This window comes from Rhinopithecus roxellana, chromosome 12 (genome assembly GCF_007565055.1).
Source record: "Rhinopithecus roxellana isolate Shanxi Qingling chromosome 12, ASM756505v1, whole genome shotgun sequence".
In the NCBI taxonomy this organism is placed as follows: domain Eukaryota; kingdom Metazoa; phylum Chordata; class Mammalia; order Primates; family Cercopithecidae; genus Rhinopithecus; species Rhinopithecus roxellana.
This window is the reverse complement of record NC_044560.1, coordinates 75,232,984-75,248,014: the sequence shown is the minus strand read 5'-3', so window position 1 is coordinate 75,248,014 and position 15,031 is coordinate 75,232,984. Positions and strand designations below refer to the sequence as shown.

Here is a 15,031-nt window from a genome sequence, read left to right as displayed (position 1 = left end):
TTACAGGCATGCGCTGCCATGCCCAACTAATTTTGTACTTTTAGTAGAGACGGGGTTTCTCCATGTTGGTCAGGCTGGTCTCGAACTCCCAACCTCAGGTGATCAGCTCACCTGACCTCCCAAAGTGCTGGATTATAGGTGTGAGGCACCGTGACCGGCTAGAGTGACTTTTAATATGACAATCAGTGTTAATCAAACAGAAGTGAAAGACAGGTGCAAACACCTTCTAGATGAAAATTAATGATAAAAAAAAAATCTACCATCATAATCCAAAACTTTCCCTGGACCCCTCCTCTCTTCAACATTGTACATCTCTTATTATAAATTCTATGAACATAGTGAAAGACAGTGAAAATATTTATTCACCGAGTTTTGTTTTGTTTTATTTTTTGAGACACTCTGTTGTCCAGGCTGGAGCCTTGCAGCTTGTCACCTGAGCTCAGGTGCCCACCTCCTGAGCCAGCCATGCTGGAGCATCTGAGCTTGCCACCCACACAGATGGATTACAAGGGCCAGAAGAGCTGAACAGATGTTTCAGGGAATTAATCTTTTTTCTGCAAGAGTTGGATTTATCTATGTGTACATGGCTCAACAGTTCGGGTGGACTGTCTATATAGTTATGGCCAGATTTGCTTTTTCATGTTTGCTGACACTTCCACCATGGCCCATCTATCCCTGACATCCTCTTAAATGGTTACCTGTTCAAGACTCAAGCATAGAAGACAAGAAACCAGAGGAACGAAAAATTAAGAGGCATGCTAAAAATAATTGAGGTTTTCATGATTTAGCTCCTGTCTTTGTTTCCTGTGAGATGAGCTAAATTGCTTTCAGACCCCAAATATGAGCTAACACCATGTAATGCTCTTATGGCACAGTTGTTTATATATTTAGTTCTTTTTATATTTCATTTCTAGCCAAGTTGGGTTTTGATTTATATAAGTAGTTTAGATCTTCTCTTCATAGTCTTCCTCTGAAATGGGGAACAGAACACACAAGTATGCAGTTTCTTTCAGGTGTAAATAATGAAGAATAAATGCCTCATAAATGATAGTACAATGTAACTACCAAGTTTCATAATTCATTATGAATTGTTAAATCATTTTATTGTTTCCAATTAAAATTCAGAGGAAAAAAAAAAAACTGGTACCAACTCTACTGAAACTATTCCAAAAAATAGAGAAAGAGGGAATTCTTCCTAAATCATTTCATGGAGCTATTATCACCCTAATACCAAAACGAGGAAAGAACATGACAACAACAAAAAACTACACATCAATATTCCTGATGAACATAGATGCAAAAATTCTCAACAAAATACTAGCTAACCAAATACAATAGCATATCAACAAGAGAATACACAATGATCAAATGCATCTCATGCCAGAGAAGCAGGAATGGTTTAACATACATAAGTAAATAAATGTGATATACCACATAAACAGAATTTAAAACAAAAATCACAAGATTTTCTCAATAGATGCAGAAAAAGCATTTGAAAAATGCTCAATAGATTTTCTCAATAGATGCAGAAAAAAGCATTGCTTTTTGATTAAAACCCTCAGCAAAACAGTGTTAGGGTCAACCCAACTAGACTGTTCCCCTCTTTTCCTGTAAGTTTCCCAGTACAGTCCTTTGTGACCCCCATGCAGCTCCCCCGAGGCTAGAAGTAGATCACTCTACCACTGACCCTTCCAGTAACTGTTTGATCAAAAGACTTCAGCTGAACTGGCAGACGGCTGAGGATGCTGTCAGAACACCTGTCCACCTTGCAAAACAAAGCTGGCAAAAAACATCTCCAGGATGCGGTTAGGACACCTGTACCCCTGACTCAGTCTCCACACCCCAACCCAGTTCCTTGCTCTACAAAGCCCTGCTGTAGTCTATAAGTGGGTCTGCCTCCTCTGCCTGTCAAGGAGCAGCCTGGCAGGACAATAAAACTTGCTTGCCTGACTTTGGGTCTACTCATTCTTTCTCTCAGCTAACCTTACATTTTGGTGCCAAAACCCAAGAAGATGGTAGAGTTTGGCCTCACTTTCTCCGTCTCTTCTTCCCTCTGCCCCCTTCCCCTGGCTGAACTCCCCCTTCCAGAACTTGCAGAGACCCAGGGGATTTCCTACTCCTCTCCATTGCTGGCAAACACATCCAACATCAGGGCTGCCTCAGGAGTGAGTAAAGGAGACTTCTGCCTTTTGCCTGGAACCGTTGTCCACTCTTCCTTTCCCAAAAGACCCAGCACTGGGCCAAGGATTTCCTTCTCCCGGCTTCCAGGCCCTCTATATCTCCCTTTCAGGGATGGCTGAATGGGGGATTATTGCTCCTCTCCAACTTGAATCATGAGATGGGGGACGCCTTCTCCCACAATTCTAGTCTCTGGCCATGTCTCCCGTTTCTACCCCTCCCTCACTCATTCCACCATGGGAGTCTCTCAGTCCACTCCCTCAAAGACATCCCCCCTCGGATGTCTCCTCTGCAACCATAACACCGTTGGCTTCCATTCCAAAATTTATCCAAAAAGGCTCATCTTTTATTGTAACACAGCCTGGCTTCAATATAAACTGGACAATGGCTCCCAATGGCCTGAAAATGGCACTTTCGATTCTAACATCCTCAGGGACCTAGACAACTTCTGCCATTGCAATGGAGAGTGGTCATAGATCCCTTATATTCAGGCTTTTTTATTGTTTTTGCCCTCTGTAGCCATCCCTCTCTCTGTCAGTCCTGTTCTGCTTTCCAGATCCTCCTTGCCTGTTCCAAGTCTGACCCACCCTCAGCCACCCCCCTCACTGCTCCTTCTGACAATTCCTCTTCCTTTGACCCTGTCAACTTTCCTCCTCACTGACAACATCATAATCCTCTGCTAGATCATCATGATCCTCCACCATATGTTCCCGCTCCTGCCTTACCTCTTTCCCCCCCGGCTCTCCAACCACCCAGCTTCTGATTCTGATTTCTCCCCATCTCCACCTCATACACGCTCTCCAACTCAGCACCCTCAACAACTAGCCCGCATACTTCCCCCACCAAGAGGTGGCCAGGGCTGAAGGAATTGTTCACATCCATGTTCCCTTCTCCCTCTCCCACTTTTCCCAAATTGAAAAACATCTCGGGTCCTTTTCCTCTGATCCCGACACTTGTATTAAGGAGTTCAAATACCTTACCCAATCTTACGAATTCACTTGGCTTGATCTCTATATTATCCTCTCTTGTACTCTCCTCCCAGAAGAGAAGGAAAGAGTGTAGCTCACAGCTGAGGTGTATGCTGACAATCTTCATCGGCAAGACCCTACTAAGCTGGTAGGAGCTGCTGCAGTTCCCCGGGAAGAACCCCGCTAGGAGTACCAACCCACAGATCCTGGCAAGGCATCTCATAATCATATGATCACTTGCCTCATCACAGGCCTTAACAAAGCTGCCCATAAGGCCGTAAATTTTGAAAAACTCAAAGAAATTTTCCAAAGAGCTGACGAAAACCCTGCCAAATTTCTTTCCTGCCTTACAGAGGCCCTCCAAAAATATACCCACGTTGGCTGGGCGCAGTGGCTCAAGCCTGTAATCCCAGCACTTTGGGAGGCCGAGACGGGCGGATCACGAGGTCAGGAGATTGAGACCATCCTGGCTAACACGGTGAAACCTCGTCTCTACTTAAAAAATACAAAAAACTAGCCGGATGAGGTGGCGGGTGCCTGTAGTCCCAGCTACTCAGGAGGCTGAGGCAGGAGAATAGCGTGAACCCAGGAGGCAGAGCTTGCAGTGAGCTGAGATCCGGCCACTGCACTCCAGCCTGGGTGACAGAGTGAGACTCCATCTCAAAAAAAAAAAAAAAAAAAAAAAAAAAAAAAAAAAAATATATATATATATATATATATATATATACACACACACACACACACACACACACACACACACACCCACGTTGACCCCACCTCCCGGGAAGGAACTATTGTTCTTAATACCCATTTCATCTCTCAATCTGCTCCTGACATACAGTGCAAACTAAAAAAGGTGGAAGACAGCCCTCAGACCCCACAAGACCTCCTTAACCTGGCTTTCAAAGTCTTCAATAACACAGATGAGCTAAATAAATTAGTTAAAGCCCAAAGAGGTCGTGCTAAATACCAGCTTCTAGCAGCAGCTATCTGCCAACCTAGCCATAGCACCCAACGGTACAAAAGACCCGAGAGCAGTAATCCCCCGGGCCTTGTTTTAAGTGTGGCAAAGAAGGCCATCGGGGTGGGCATGTCCTAACCCATGAGTTCCAAAAACTCCTTTCCCAGCCTGCCAACAAAATGGCCACTGGAAATCTGATTGTCCTCTTAAGCAGACTAACAGGTCGACTCCTCAAAGCCCTGGCAAAGCAAAGAGTGAAGAATCACTCACACTCCCACAGTTCCTTGGCCTGGCTGCTGAAGACGGATGGAGCCCAGGGCCCCTGGCCCCATCTGCCATCACTGTATTGGAGCCCAGGGTAACTCTGCTAGTAGCAGGTAAGCCGATCTCCTTTTTAGTCGATACCAGGGCCACCTACTTGGCTTTGCCTGAATTTTCAGGACACACTCGTCCCTCCCAGGTTTCTGTCGTGGGGGTTGATGGACTCATCTCACATCCACGTGCCACTGAATCCCTTACTTGTTCCCTGTTTAATACTATTTTTTCACACTCCCTCCTTATCATGCCTCACTGCCCTAACCCCATTCTAGGCCAGGATCTTTTAGCCAAATTTAAGGCTTCTATCACCTTTTCCTGCCTCCCTCAACCAGAGTCCCTCCTGCTCCCAGCCCCTGACCCCACTCCCCCGTAGCCACTTCCCACCTCTCTGGTTAACCCAGTAGTGTGGGATACCGCCACCCTTTCCACAGCTGCTTACCATGACCCCATCAAAACCAAATTAAAAGACCCCTCCAAGGCCAAGCGTGGTGGCTCAAGCCTATAATCCTAGCACTTTGGGAGGTTAAGGTGTGCAGATCACTTGAGGTCAGGGGTTTGAAACCAGCCTGACCAACATGGTGAAACCCCGTTTCTACTAAAAATACAAAATTAGCCAGGCATGATGGTGCACGCCTGTGATCCCAGCTACTTGGGAGGCTCAGGCAGGAGAATTGCTTGAACTCAGGAGGCGGAGTTTGCAGTGAGCTGAGATCATGCCATTGCAGTCCAGCCTGGGCAACAAGAGCAAAACTCGGTCAAAGAAAAAAAAAAAATCCAAATTTCCCAAATTCTCCAATATCCCATCTCCCTAACCCACCAAAAGGGCCTCCAGCCCATCATAAACAAGCTCTGCTCACACGGTCTTCTTAGACCAACACATTCTCCATATAACACCCCCATCCTCCCTGTTAAAAAATCTGATGGCTTATACTGACTTGTTCAAGACCTCCAAGCCATCGATCAGGCTGTCCTCCCTATCCATCCTGTAGTCCCTAGCCCCTATACACTTCTCTCTCTTGTCCCCTCAAACACCACCCACTACATTGCAATTGACCTAAAACATGCCTTCTTCACCATTCTTCTACATCCTGATTCCCAAAACCTCTTTGCTTTCACCAGGACTGACCCCAACACCCTCCAGTCACAACAACTCATATAGACTATTCTCCCTTAAGTCTTCAGGGATAGCCCTCATTTCTTCAGGCAAGCCCTAGCTCAAGACCTCACCTCCTTAAACCTTTCCCCCAGCCATCTTCTTCAATATGTAGGTGATCTCCTCCTCTGTAGCCCCTCCCTAAAAGACTCCCAAACCCACACTACCAACCTTCTCAATTTCCTTGCTGATAAAAGCTATAGACTCTTTCCCTCCAAAGCACAGCTTTCCACCCCTAGAAATCACCCACAGGTTTCTACACCTAAGGTAGGAACCCTTAGGTGACCTACCTAAGAGTTCAACTCTCCTCCAGGTCCTGAGTCATGACCCTGGCATGGGCAGCCTTAATAGACAACCTATCTTCACCTTCCTCAAAAAGTGAAAGTCTTTCATTCCTAAGGCTAGCAGACTTTTTCAGAATATGGATCCCCAACTTCACCCTCTTAGCCCACTCCCTCTATGAAGCAGCCAAAGGCACCCTAATGAGCCCCTAAATCCCTCCCACAACATAGTCCTTAGCTTCCACAAACTTAAAACTGCTCCAGCCCTATGTTTGACTAATATTTCCTGGCCTTTCACCTTCTACACAACTGAAAACCAAGGAATAGCCCTTGGTGTCCTTGGCCAACTAAAAGGAAGTCCTCCATCCTTTGCCCCCATAGCCTACCTCTCCAAACAGCTAGACAATACTTCTGAAGGATGGCCAACCTGCCTCAGAGCTCTAGCGGCAGCTGCCACCCTGGCCTTAGAAAGTAAAAAGCTAACATTTGGTCAAGACATCACCATCCACAGTCCATATAACCTACAGGACCTCCTTTCCTCCCCAGTGTTAAGCGTTCTCTCCCCGTCCCTCATCCAGCTTCTTCATGCCCGATTTCTCAACAACCCCGAGTTCCATCTTGCCAAAAGTTCCCCCCGAACCCTGCATCTCTAATTCCAATATCTTCCTTGCCTCCCTCCCACTCCTGTACTGAAATTCTAGACCACCTGCAACCACACTTCCCTAACATCTCCTCCAGGCCTCTCACTAATCCAGATGACAAACTATTCATAGATGGCTCCTCTTCCGGAGCTGCCAACTCTCTCAAAATTGCTGGGTATGCAGTAGTTACCTTAAACCAAGTAATTGAGGTTAAGCCCCTACCCTTAAGCCCCTACCCTCAGGAACCTCCTCCCAAAAAGCAGAACTCATAGCTCTCACCAGAGCCCTAACCCTCTCCAAAGGCAAACAAGTCAACATTTACACAGACTCCAAATATGCCTATCACATTCTTCATTCCCATTCTGCCATCTGACAAGAGAGAGGATTCCTTCCTGCCAAAGGAACCCCCATCACTAACGGCCCCCAACTCCTTCAGGCCACACACCTCCCAAGTAAAGCAGGAGTTATACACTGTCAAGGACGTCAAACAGGATCAAGACAAAATCTCAAAAGGGAACAGAAAGGCCGATGAGGCAGCAAAATAAACCTCCCTTTCTTCTGTCCTTGCCTCTCTCCTCCTTGTTACGCCAGCAGTCCAACCCAAGTACTCTCCCACCAAAAAGTCTTCACTACTACAGCAAGGAGCCTCCCTTCAAGGGGACTGGATAATCAAAAATCAAAAGCTTGTCCTCCCCCAAGAGCAAACTAAGGAAATTCTGACATCTTTTCACCAATCCTTCCATATCAGTGCATGCCCCCTGTACCTGCTCCTTTGCTCTTATTTCTCCTCCCCCCATCTATTCACCTCACTAAAAGACATAACCTCAAACTCTCATATATGATCTATTACTTCCTCCCAATGGGCCCTCCACTGTCTCCTCATCCCTACACAGTAGCTCAGAGGAACACTCCCAAGGGAGAACTGGCAAGTAGACTTCACCCACATGCCTCCCATCAAAAAAGCTAAATATCTTCTTACCCTCATAGACACCTTCTCAGGTGGGGTAGAAGCACTTCCTACCCTTCAGAAAAAGCTGCAGAAGTCTCTCAAATTCTTTTTTTTTTTTTTTTTTTTTTTTTGAGACGGAGTCTTGCTCTGTCACCCAGGCTGGAGTGCAGTGGCCAGATCTCAGCTCACTGCAAGCTCCGCCTCCCGGGTTCACGCCATTCTCCTGCCTCAGCCTCCGGGTAGCTGGGACTACAGGCGCCCGCCACCGCGCCCGGCTAGTTTTTTGTATTTTTTTTTTTTTCTTTTTTTTCTTTTTTTTTTTGAGACGGAGTCTCGCTCTGTCACCCGGGCTGGAGTGCTGTGGCCGGATCTCAGCTCACTGCAAGCTCCGCCTCCCGGGTTCACGCCATTCTCCTGCCTCAGCCTCCTGGGTAGCTGGGACTACAGGCGCCGCTACCTCGCCCGGCTAGTTTTTTTTTTGTAGTTTTTAGTGGAGACGGGGTTTCACCGTGTTAGCCAGGATGGTCTCGATCTACTGACCTCGTGATCCGCCCGCCTCGGCCTCCCAAAGTGCTGGGATTACAGGCTTGAGCCACCGCGCCCGGCAGTTTTTTGTATTTTTTAGTAGAGACGGGGTTTCACCCTGTTAGCCAGGATGGTCTCGATCTCCTGACCTCGTGATCCGCCCATCTCGGCCTCCCAAAGTGCTGGGATTACAGGCTTGAGCCACCGCGCCCGGCCTCAAATTCTTATAACAGAAGTCATCCCTAGATTTTGTCTCCCTCACTCCATACAATCAGACAATGGCCCTAGCTTCATCTCCCAAATCACCCAACAAGTCTCTCTCTCCCTTGGTGTTCAGTGGCACCTCCATATCCCATACCAGCCCCAGTCATCTGGAAAAGTCAAAACGGCAAATGAGATTCTCAAGACTCAGTTAACCAAACTCACTGTTGAAGTCAAAAAACCATGGACCTCCCTTTTACCTATAGCACTGGCCCGCATCAGAGCCAGTTCAAAAGCCCCTCCTTCCTCAGTCCATTCAAGTTAATGTATGGACGCCCTTTCCTCTTACAAAACAGACCCCCTCCTAACTCTCATTTAGGAGAATACCTCCCAACACTCTCCCTCATCTGTCATCTCCTCTGCGAACAAGCAGACCAGGCCCTCCCAAAACCCCACCAAGGCCCCGCCGCCCAAACCCTTTTTCCAGAAGAGTATGTCTTCCTAAAAACCCTCACTCCAATGAGCCTTAAACCAAAGTGGGAAGCCCCTTTCCAAGTTCTTCTCATTACTCCCCTGCAGCCAAACTTTCAGGACAACTCCTGGTACCATCTTTCCAGATTAAAAAGGGCCCCTGCAACTGACCTGCCACCAACTAACCAACCAGCTGTTCCCTGCAAATACTCCAGCACTCTCCTCGGACCAACCCAATTCCGCCTTAAACCCATCCCAGAAGACCCCACTCTCCCCGCCATGAATCATAACAGATAAGTTACCACCCTTTACTGTTAAATATCCGAACCCTCATTAATGGAAATCATTTACTGCACTGCCCTTACAGGAATTGCCTTACTTACTCTGCTCTTTGCCACAGGAATATATCTGTAACACCCCCAGGGTGGAACTTCAAACAGAAAATCTCAATTTCTATAGCCTTTTGCCTCATAATCTTCCTTATTATAGGAATAAAGACCACCAACAAGTAACTATCCCTCCTAAATGTCCTGCCTTTGCCTGTCCTGCCATTTCACCCTCTTCCTTCACTGCCTCATAGAAGACATTTCATGGTTTTACCCAGAACAACCTAACCTCCCTGCATTCCTTGACTGGATAACTGACCTCACCTTCCAAGGTAACTTGTGTAACTTTATCCAAGATGAAACCCATTTCTTCACTTTCATAGTTACCCTTTGCCTGTTTACTCCTCCCGCCCCTCCTGCTCCCTCACACTGTAGCTCTCCTTCCTCCACCAATACCTAACTACCTTCACAAAACCCTCAATCTTACACACTCTCTATTAAAAGAAGCTAACCCCACTCTAGCAGGCAACTGCTAGCTTTGTTTTTACCTATCAACTACAGCTTACACCACAATTCCTGCTTCAGCTCAGGACTGGGTTTTTACCCAAGTAGCCTTCCACCCCCATTATGAACTAGGTGCCCCCCTCCAATTCCCAGACTTAAAAGCCTGAATAGACCATTCTAACTCCTTTTCTAGCTCAAACAAGCCTCTCACTGCAACAGGACAAGCAGCTCTATTATTATGTACCTATTTCAATTATCTGGCCCCCTATACTAACCATACAAAGCCCATCCTAGGTCCCATAACCACTAATACCTTTCTAACTCTTCAAGTCCCTTTATACATTCAATGCCACCTATCCTCTGGACAACCACCTACCTTCAAGCCACTCTACTTTTACCCTACGACTCCAGGGCCCAGTTGACCATACCAATCCCCAGATCTTCAGGGTTACCTTATGCTTTTTAGGCACTACCCTCCCCTTGCCCCACCACCAAATTAACATCACCCTCCTACAGAACATAAACTTTGGATACTGTAAGGGAAGACACCCTGCCTACCCCTCCAAACCTGGACCCCATCCCCCGTGAAGCTCATCCCCCCACTACAGATGAATACCTCCTCATCCCATGCTTTAAAGACAACCCCTCTAACCAGCTCTTAACAGACACAAAATGCTTCCTCTTCTGCTGGGAAAGTAAAGGCAAAAACTCTGCCCAAAAAACTCCAAACACACCCTTACAACCACTCACCTCAGCTGCCTTAGCTAGCACCCTAGGGGCATGGATGTACAAAGACAACAAACTTACACATCTTTTTAACATACACAACCAATTCTGCTTACCTAGCCAAGGCATATTCTTCCTATGTGGCACCTCAATTTATCTCTGCCTCCCCACCAATTGGACCGGCACCTGCACCCTGGTATTTCTTAGTCCCAAAATTGACATTGCACCAGGAAACCAATCCCTGCCTATCCCAATTCAGGACTCAGTTCGGCATCGTTGAGCCATACAACTCATACGCTTACTTGCCTGACTAGGAATTGCCACTCCCGCAGGAACTGGAGTAGGAGGACTATTCACTTCCCTCACCTACTATCACTCACTCTCGAAAGACCTTACATACAATACAGAGGACATAGCTAACACCATCTCAAACCTCCAATCACAATTAGATTCATTGCAGTAGTAGTCCTCCAAAACCGCAGAGGTCTTGACTTAATGCCAAAAAAGGAGGTCTCTGCATTGTCTTAGATAAGCTGTTCTGTTTGTATCTCAGCCAATCAGGTTTGGTACAAGATGCAGTTAAAAAACTCAAAGATCAAGCCCAAAAAATAAAAGAAAACAGCTTCTCTGCCTGGCTGTCTTGGCCCCCTTTTTCTCTCAGTTCTTGAGATCTTGGGACCCCTGGCTACTCCCCCTCTTTGGCCCTGTTATAACTATCCTCCTTCTCCTGGCCTTTGGGCCCTGCCCCTTGCGCCTGTTCCTCAGTTTTTACAGAACCGCTTCCGGGCCTTCACCCACGGAACCATACAGGACATGATGTCACTCCAAGAACACTAACAATTTCAAAACCAGAACCAAAACCAATCCCTACCTTCCAGCCTCTTCTAACCACTGCTCCCACTCAGCTTGAAGCAACCTGACAAGAACAATGCCCCTTTTCCATCATCTATTAAAAGGCTAGAATGTTAGGGTCAACCCAACTAGACTGTTCCCCTCCTTTCCCATAAGTCTTCCAATACAATCCTTTGTGACCCCCATGCAGCTCCCCTGAGGCTAGAAGTAGACCCCCCCACCACTGACACTTCCAGTAACTTTGTGATCAAAGGACTTCAGCTGAACTGGCCAATGCGTTCAGGATGCGTTCAGAACACCTGTCCACTTTGCATAACAAAGCTGGCAAAAAACATCTCCAGGATGTGGTTAGGACACCTGTACCCCAGACTCAGTCCCCACACCCCAACCCAGTTCCTTGCCCTATAAAGCCCCGCTGTAGTCTGTAAGCGGGGTTGCCTCCTCTGCCTGTCAAGGAGCAGCCTGGCAGGACAATAAAACTTGCTTGCCTGACTTTGGGTCTACTCATCCTTTCTCTCAGCTATCCTTACAATCAGCATAAAGGGGACATACCTTAAGGTAATAAAATCCATCTATGACACACCCACAGCCAGCAATATTCTGAACAGGGAAAAGTTGAAAACGTTTCCTCTGAGAAGTGGAACAAGACGAGAATGGGCACTTTCACCACTTGTATTCAACATAGTACTGGAAGTCCTAGCCAGAACAAGCACACGAGAGAAAGAAATAAAGGGCATCGGCCGGGCACGGTGGCTCAAGCCTGTAATCCCAGCACTTTGGGAGGCCGAGACGGGCGGATCACGAGGTCAGGAGATCGAGACCATCCTGGCTAACACGGTGAAACCCCGTCTCTACTAAAAAATACCAAAAAAAAAAAAAAAAAAACTAGCCGGGTGAGGTGGCGGGCGCCTGTAGTCCCAGCTACTCGGGAGGCTGAGGCAGGAGAATGGCATGAACCTGGGAGGCGGAGCTTGTAGTGAGCTGAGATCTGGCCACTGCACTCCAGCCTGGGCGACAGAGCAAGACTCCGTCTCAAAAAAAAAAAAAAAAAAAAAAAAAAAAGAAATAAAGGGCATCTAAATTGGTAAAGAGGAAGTCAAAATGTCACTGTTCACTGATGATAAAATCAAATATGTAGAAAACCCTAAGGACTCACCCAAAAGCTTATAGATCTGATAAATGAATTCAGTAAAGTTTCATGATGCAAAATCAATTTACACAAATCAGTAGCACTGCTACACACCAACAGCCACCAAGCTGGGAATCAAATCAAGAACTCAACTTCTTTAACAACAGCTGCGAAAACAAAATATTTAGAAATATAGCTAACCAAGGAAGTGAAAGATCTCTAAAAGAAAATCTACAAAACACTGCTGAAAGAAATCATAGATAACACAAAGGGAAAAACATCCATGTTCATGGATAGGTAGAGACAATATTGTGAAAGTAACCATACTGCCAGAAGCAATCTACAAATTCAAGGTAATTCTTACCTGAATAAAATTATTATTTTTCATAGAACTTGAATAAACAATCCTAAAATTTAGATGGAACCAAAAATGAGCACGCATAGCCAAAGCAAAACTAATCAGAAAGAATAAATCTAGAAGCATCACATTACCCAACTTAAAACTATACTACAAGGCTATAGCTACCAAAACAGCATGGTACTGGTATAAAAATAGGCACATGGACCAATGGAACAGAATAGGAAACCCAGAAATAAAGCCAAATACTAACAGCCAATTGATCTTTGAAAAAGTAAACAAAAACATAAAGTAGAGACAGGGTTTCACCATGTTGGCCAGGATAGTCTCGATCTCTTGACCTCGTGATCCACCTGCCTCGGCCTCCCAAAGTGTTGGGATTACAGGTGTGAGCCACCACGCCTGGCCACTAAATTGTTTAGTTATGCCATTTGAATAAACTTTGTTGTGCAAGTCAAATTACCTGTGATAGCCCCTCAGTTATGAGTGCTATGCTCCCAAATTGGAGAAAGAAACCTGATATTTAAGACGACATAAATTTAATGTTAAGTGTGGACTCATGGAGAACATAGACAGCCAAGAGCCACTTGTTCATTCCTGAGTTCTTAAATCTTCCATTATTAAAAGTGCTGTGTTCCATTCTTAATCAAAGAAGAGATAAAATAATCTAATTTAAATATATATTAAATGTGTGTGTTTGTATGTGTGTGGTGACTACTCTAAATTACTAGAATAGATTACGACAATTTGTGTGTCAAACATACAATCATCAGAAGACAAGCAAAACTTCATGTTTTCTGCTACCTGATGGGCCATTTAAACATTTATACAGAAATTTTATTCATTTGTCATTTATAATGCATGTTTGCTGGTAGCATAAAAGCTTTCTTGGCTGGGCACGGTGGCTCACACCTGTAATCCCAGCATTTTGGGAGGCTGAGGTGGGAGGATCACCTGAAGTTGGAAGTAAGACCAGCCTGATCAACATGGAAAAGCCTTATCTCTACTAAAAATACAAAATTAGCTGGGTGTGGTGGCACATGCGTGTAATCCCAGCTACTGGGGAGGCTGAGGCAGGAGAATCGCTTGAACCCGGGAGGTGGAGGTTGCAGTGAACCAAGATCGCACCATTGCACTCCAGCCTGGGCAACAAGAGCGTAACTCCGTTTCAAACAAACAAACAAACAAACAAACAAACAACTTTCTTATGTAAGAAGGCTGATGTTAAAAGATATTAGGAAACAGGTTTTCCTCATGGGACATTTCTGAAAAAGTCTCCAAAGATAAAGATACTTATTTCATTAGACAAGTTGTGAAACTGTTAAATAAGGTGTTACAGATAAAATAGTATTGAGAAAAGCTAGCTAAAGTGACTGGATTGCTTTTGTAATTGCAGATTGATGAAAATCAGATCTACTTAGAGTGAAAAAAAATGTGTTGATCCTTATAAAATAGTCATTGGAGGCCCAAAGCATCTCATAATAGAACCTCACGTATCCTCTGCTACTGAAGTCTAATATTACTAAATGCAGCAAGGCTTTAATGTATTATGGCAAAGCATATTTTCACCAGGTAAAGAATGCTTTTAGTTGTCTACTGACTGAGTATGGTAAAACCCTTTATAATCTAGAACCCAGAGATTGAGTCTGCCTGCCATCTCTACTGCAGCAAGACTTCAGGACCTTAAATCCTGGGTTCATAATCTCACAACTCAGAAGGGTACCCTCAAACTCTTGCAATTTTAAACACATAGGCGATCTTAAAGTAAAGCTAACCAGGGATGTTTCTCCTCAAAAGCAGATGGCAACTTTGTTGTAGATAGTTTTTTTCCCCACAAGATAAAAAAATAAGACATCTCTGCTATCATGACACCCTAGTTCACCATTATTTTCTTATGGCTCTCCAAATGACAGAAATAAAAAAGGGGTCTCTTGTGTGCACTCATGGGATATAATTTTATATGTGGAAGATTTTGCAGCGAACCTTATATATGAAAATACTTGTATCTTGATAGGTAAAAGATGAAAGGCTCATGTGGGTGATAATTTCTAAAAGGACATTTGTTGCCTCATAATATCAGAAAGAGAATATTAGTCCATTTCTCCTAACCTACTTTATAAATTAAATGGAATTTATCCAGGGTAGGTTTTGGATCATTGCCAGGAGGCCATTACTCTTCTAAATGAGCCTGATTTGTTAGGTCTTTTTTTCCTGTGGTTTAGAGTAAATGAGGCAATGGTTAGAAATTTATCTCCCATAATAGGTTCTATAGCAGATTCTACAGTGATTTTTTTTTTTTTTTTTTTTTTTTTTTGAGACAAAGTTTTGTTCTTGATGTCCAGGTTGGAGTACAATGGCATGATCTCAGCTCACTGCAACCTCTGCCTCCTGGGTTCAAGCGATTCTCCCGCCTCAGCCTCCCAAGTAGCTGGGATTACAGGCATGCGCCACCATGCCGAGCTACTTTTGTATTTTTAGTAGATGGGGTTT

At 45.1% G+C, this 15,031-nt stretch overlaps 1 pseudogene; it reads left to right on the top strand.

Moving 5' to 3' along the window:
- The first annotated feature begins 465 nt into the window (after positions 1 to 465).
- Positions 466 to 772, top strand: LOC115892158 (annotated as a pseudogene).
- The last annotated feature ends 14,259 nt before the right edge of the window (positions 773 to 15,031 follow it).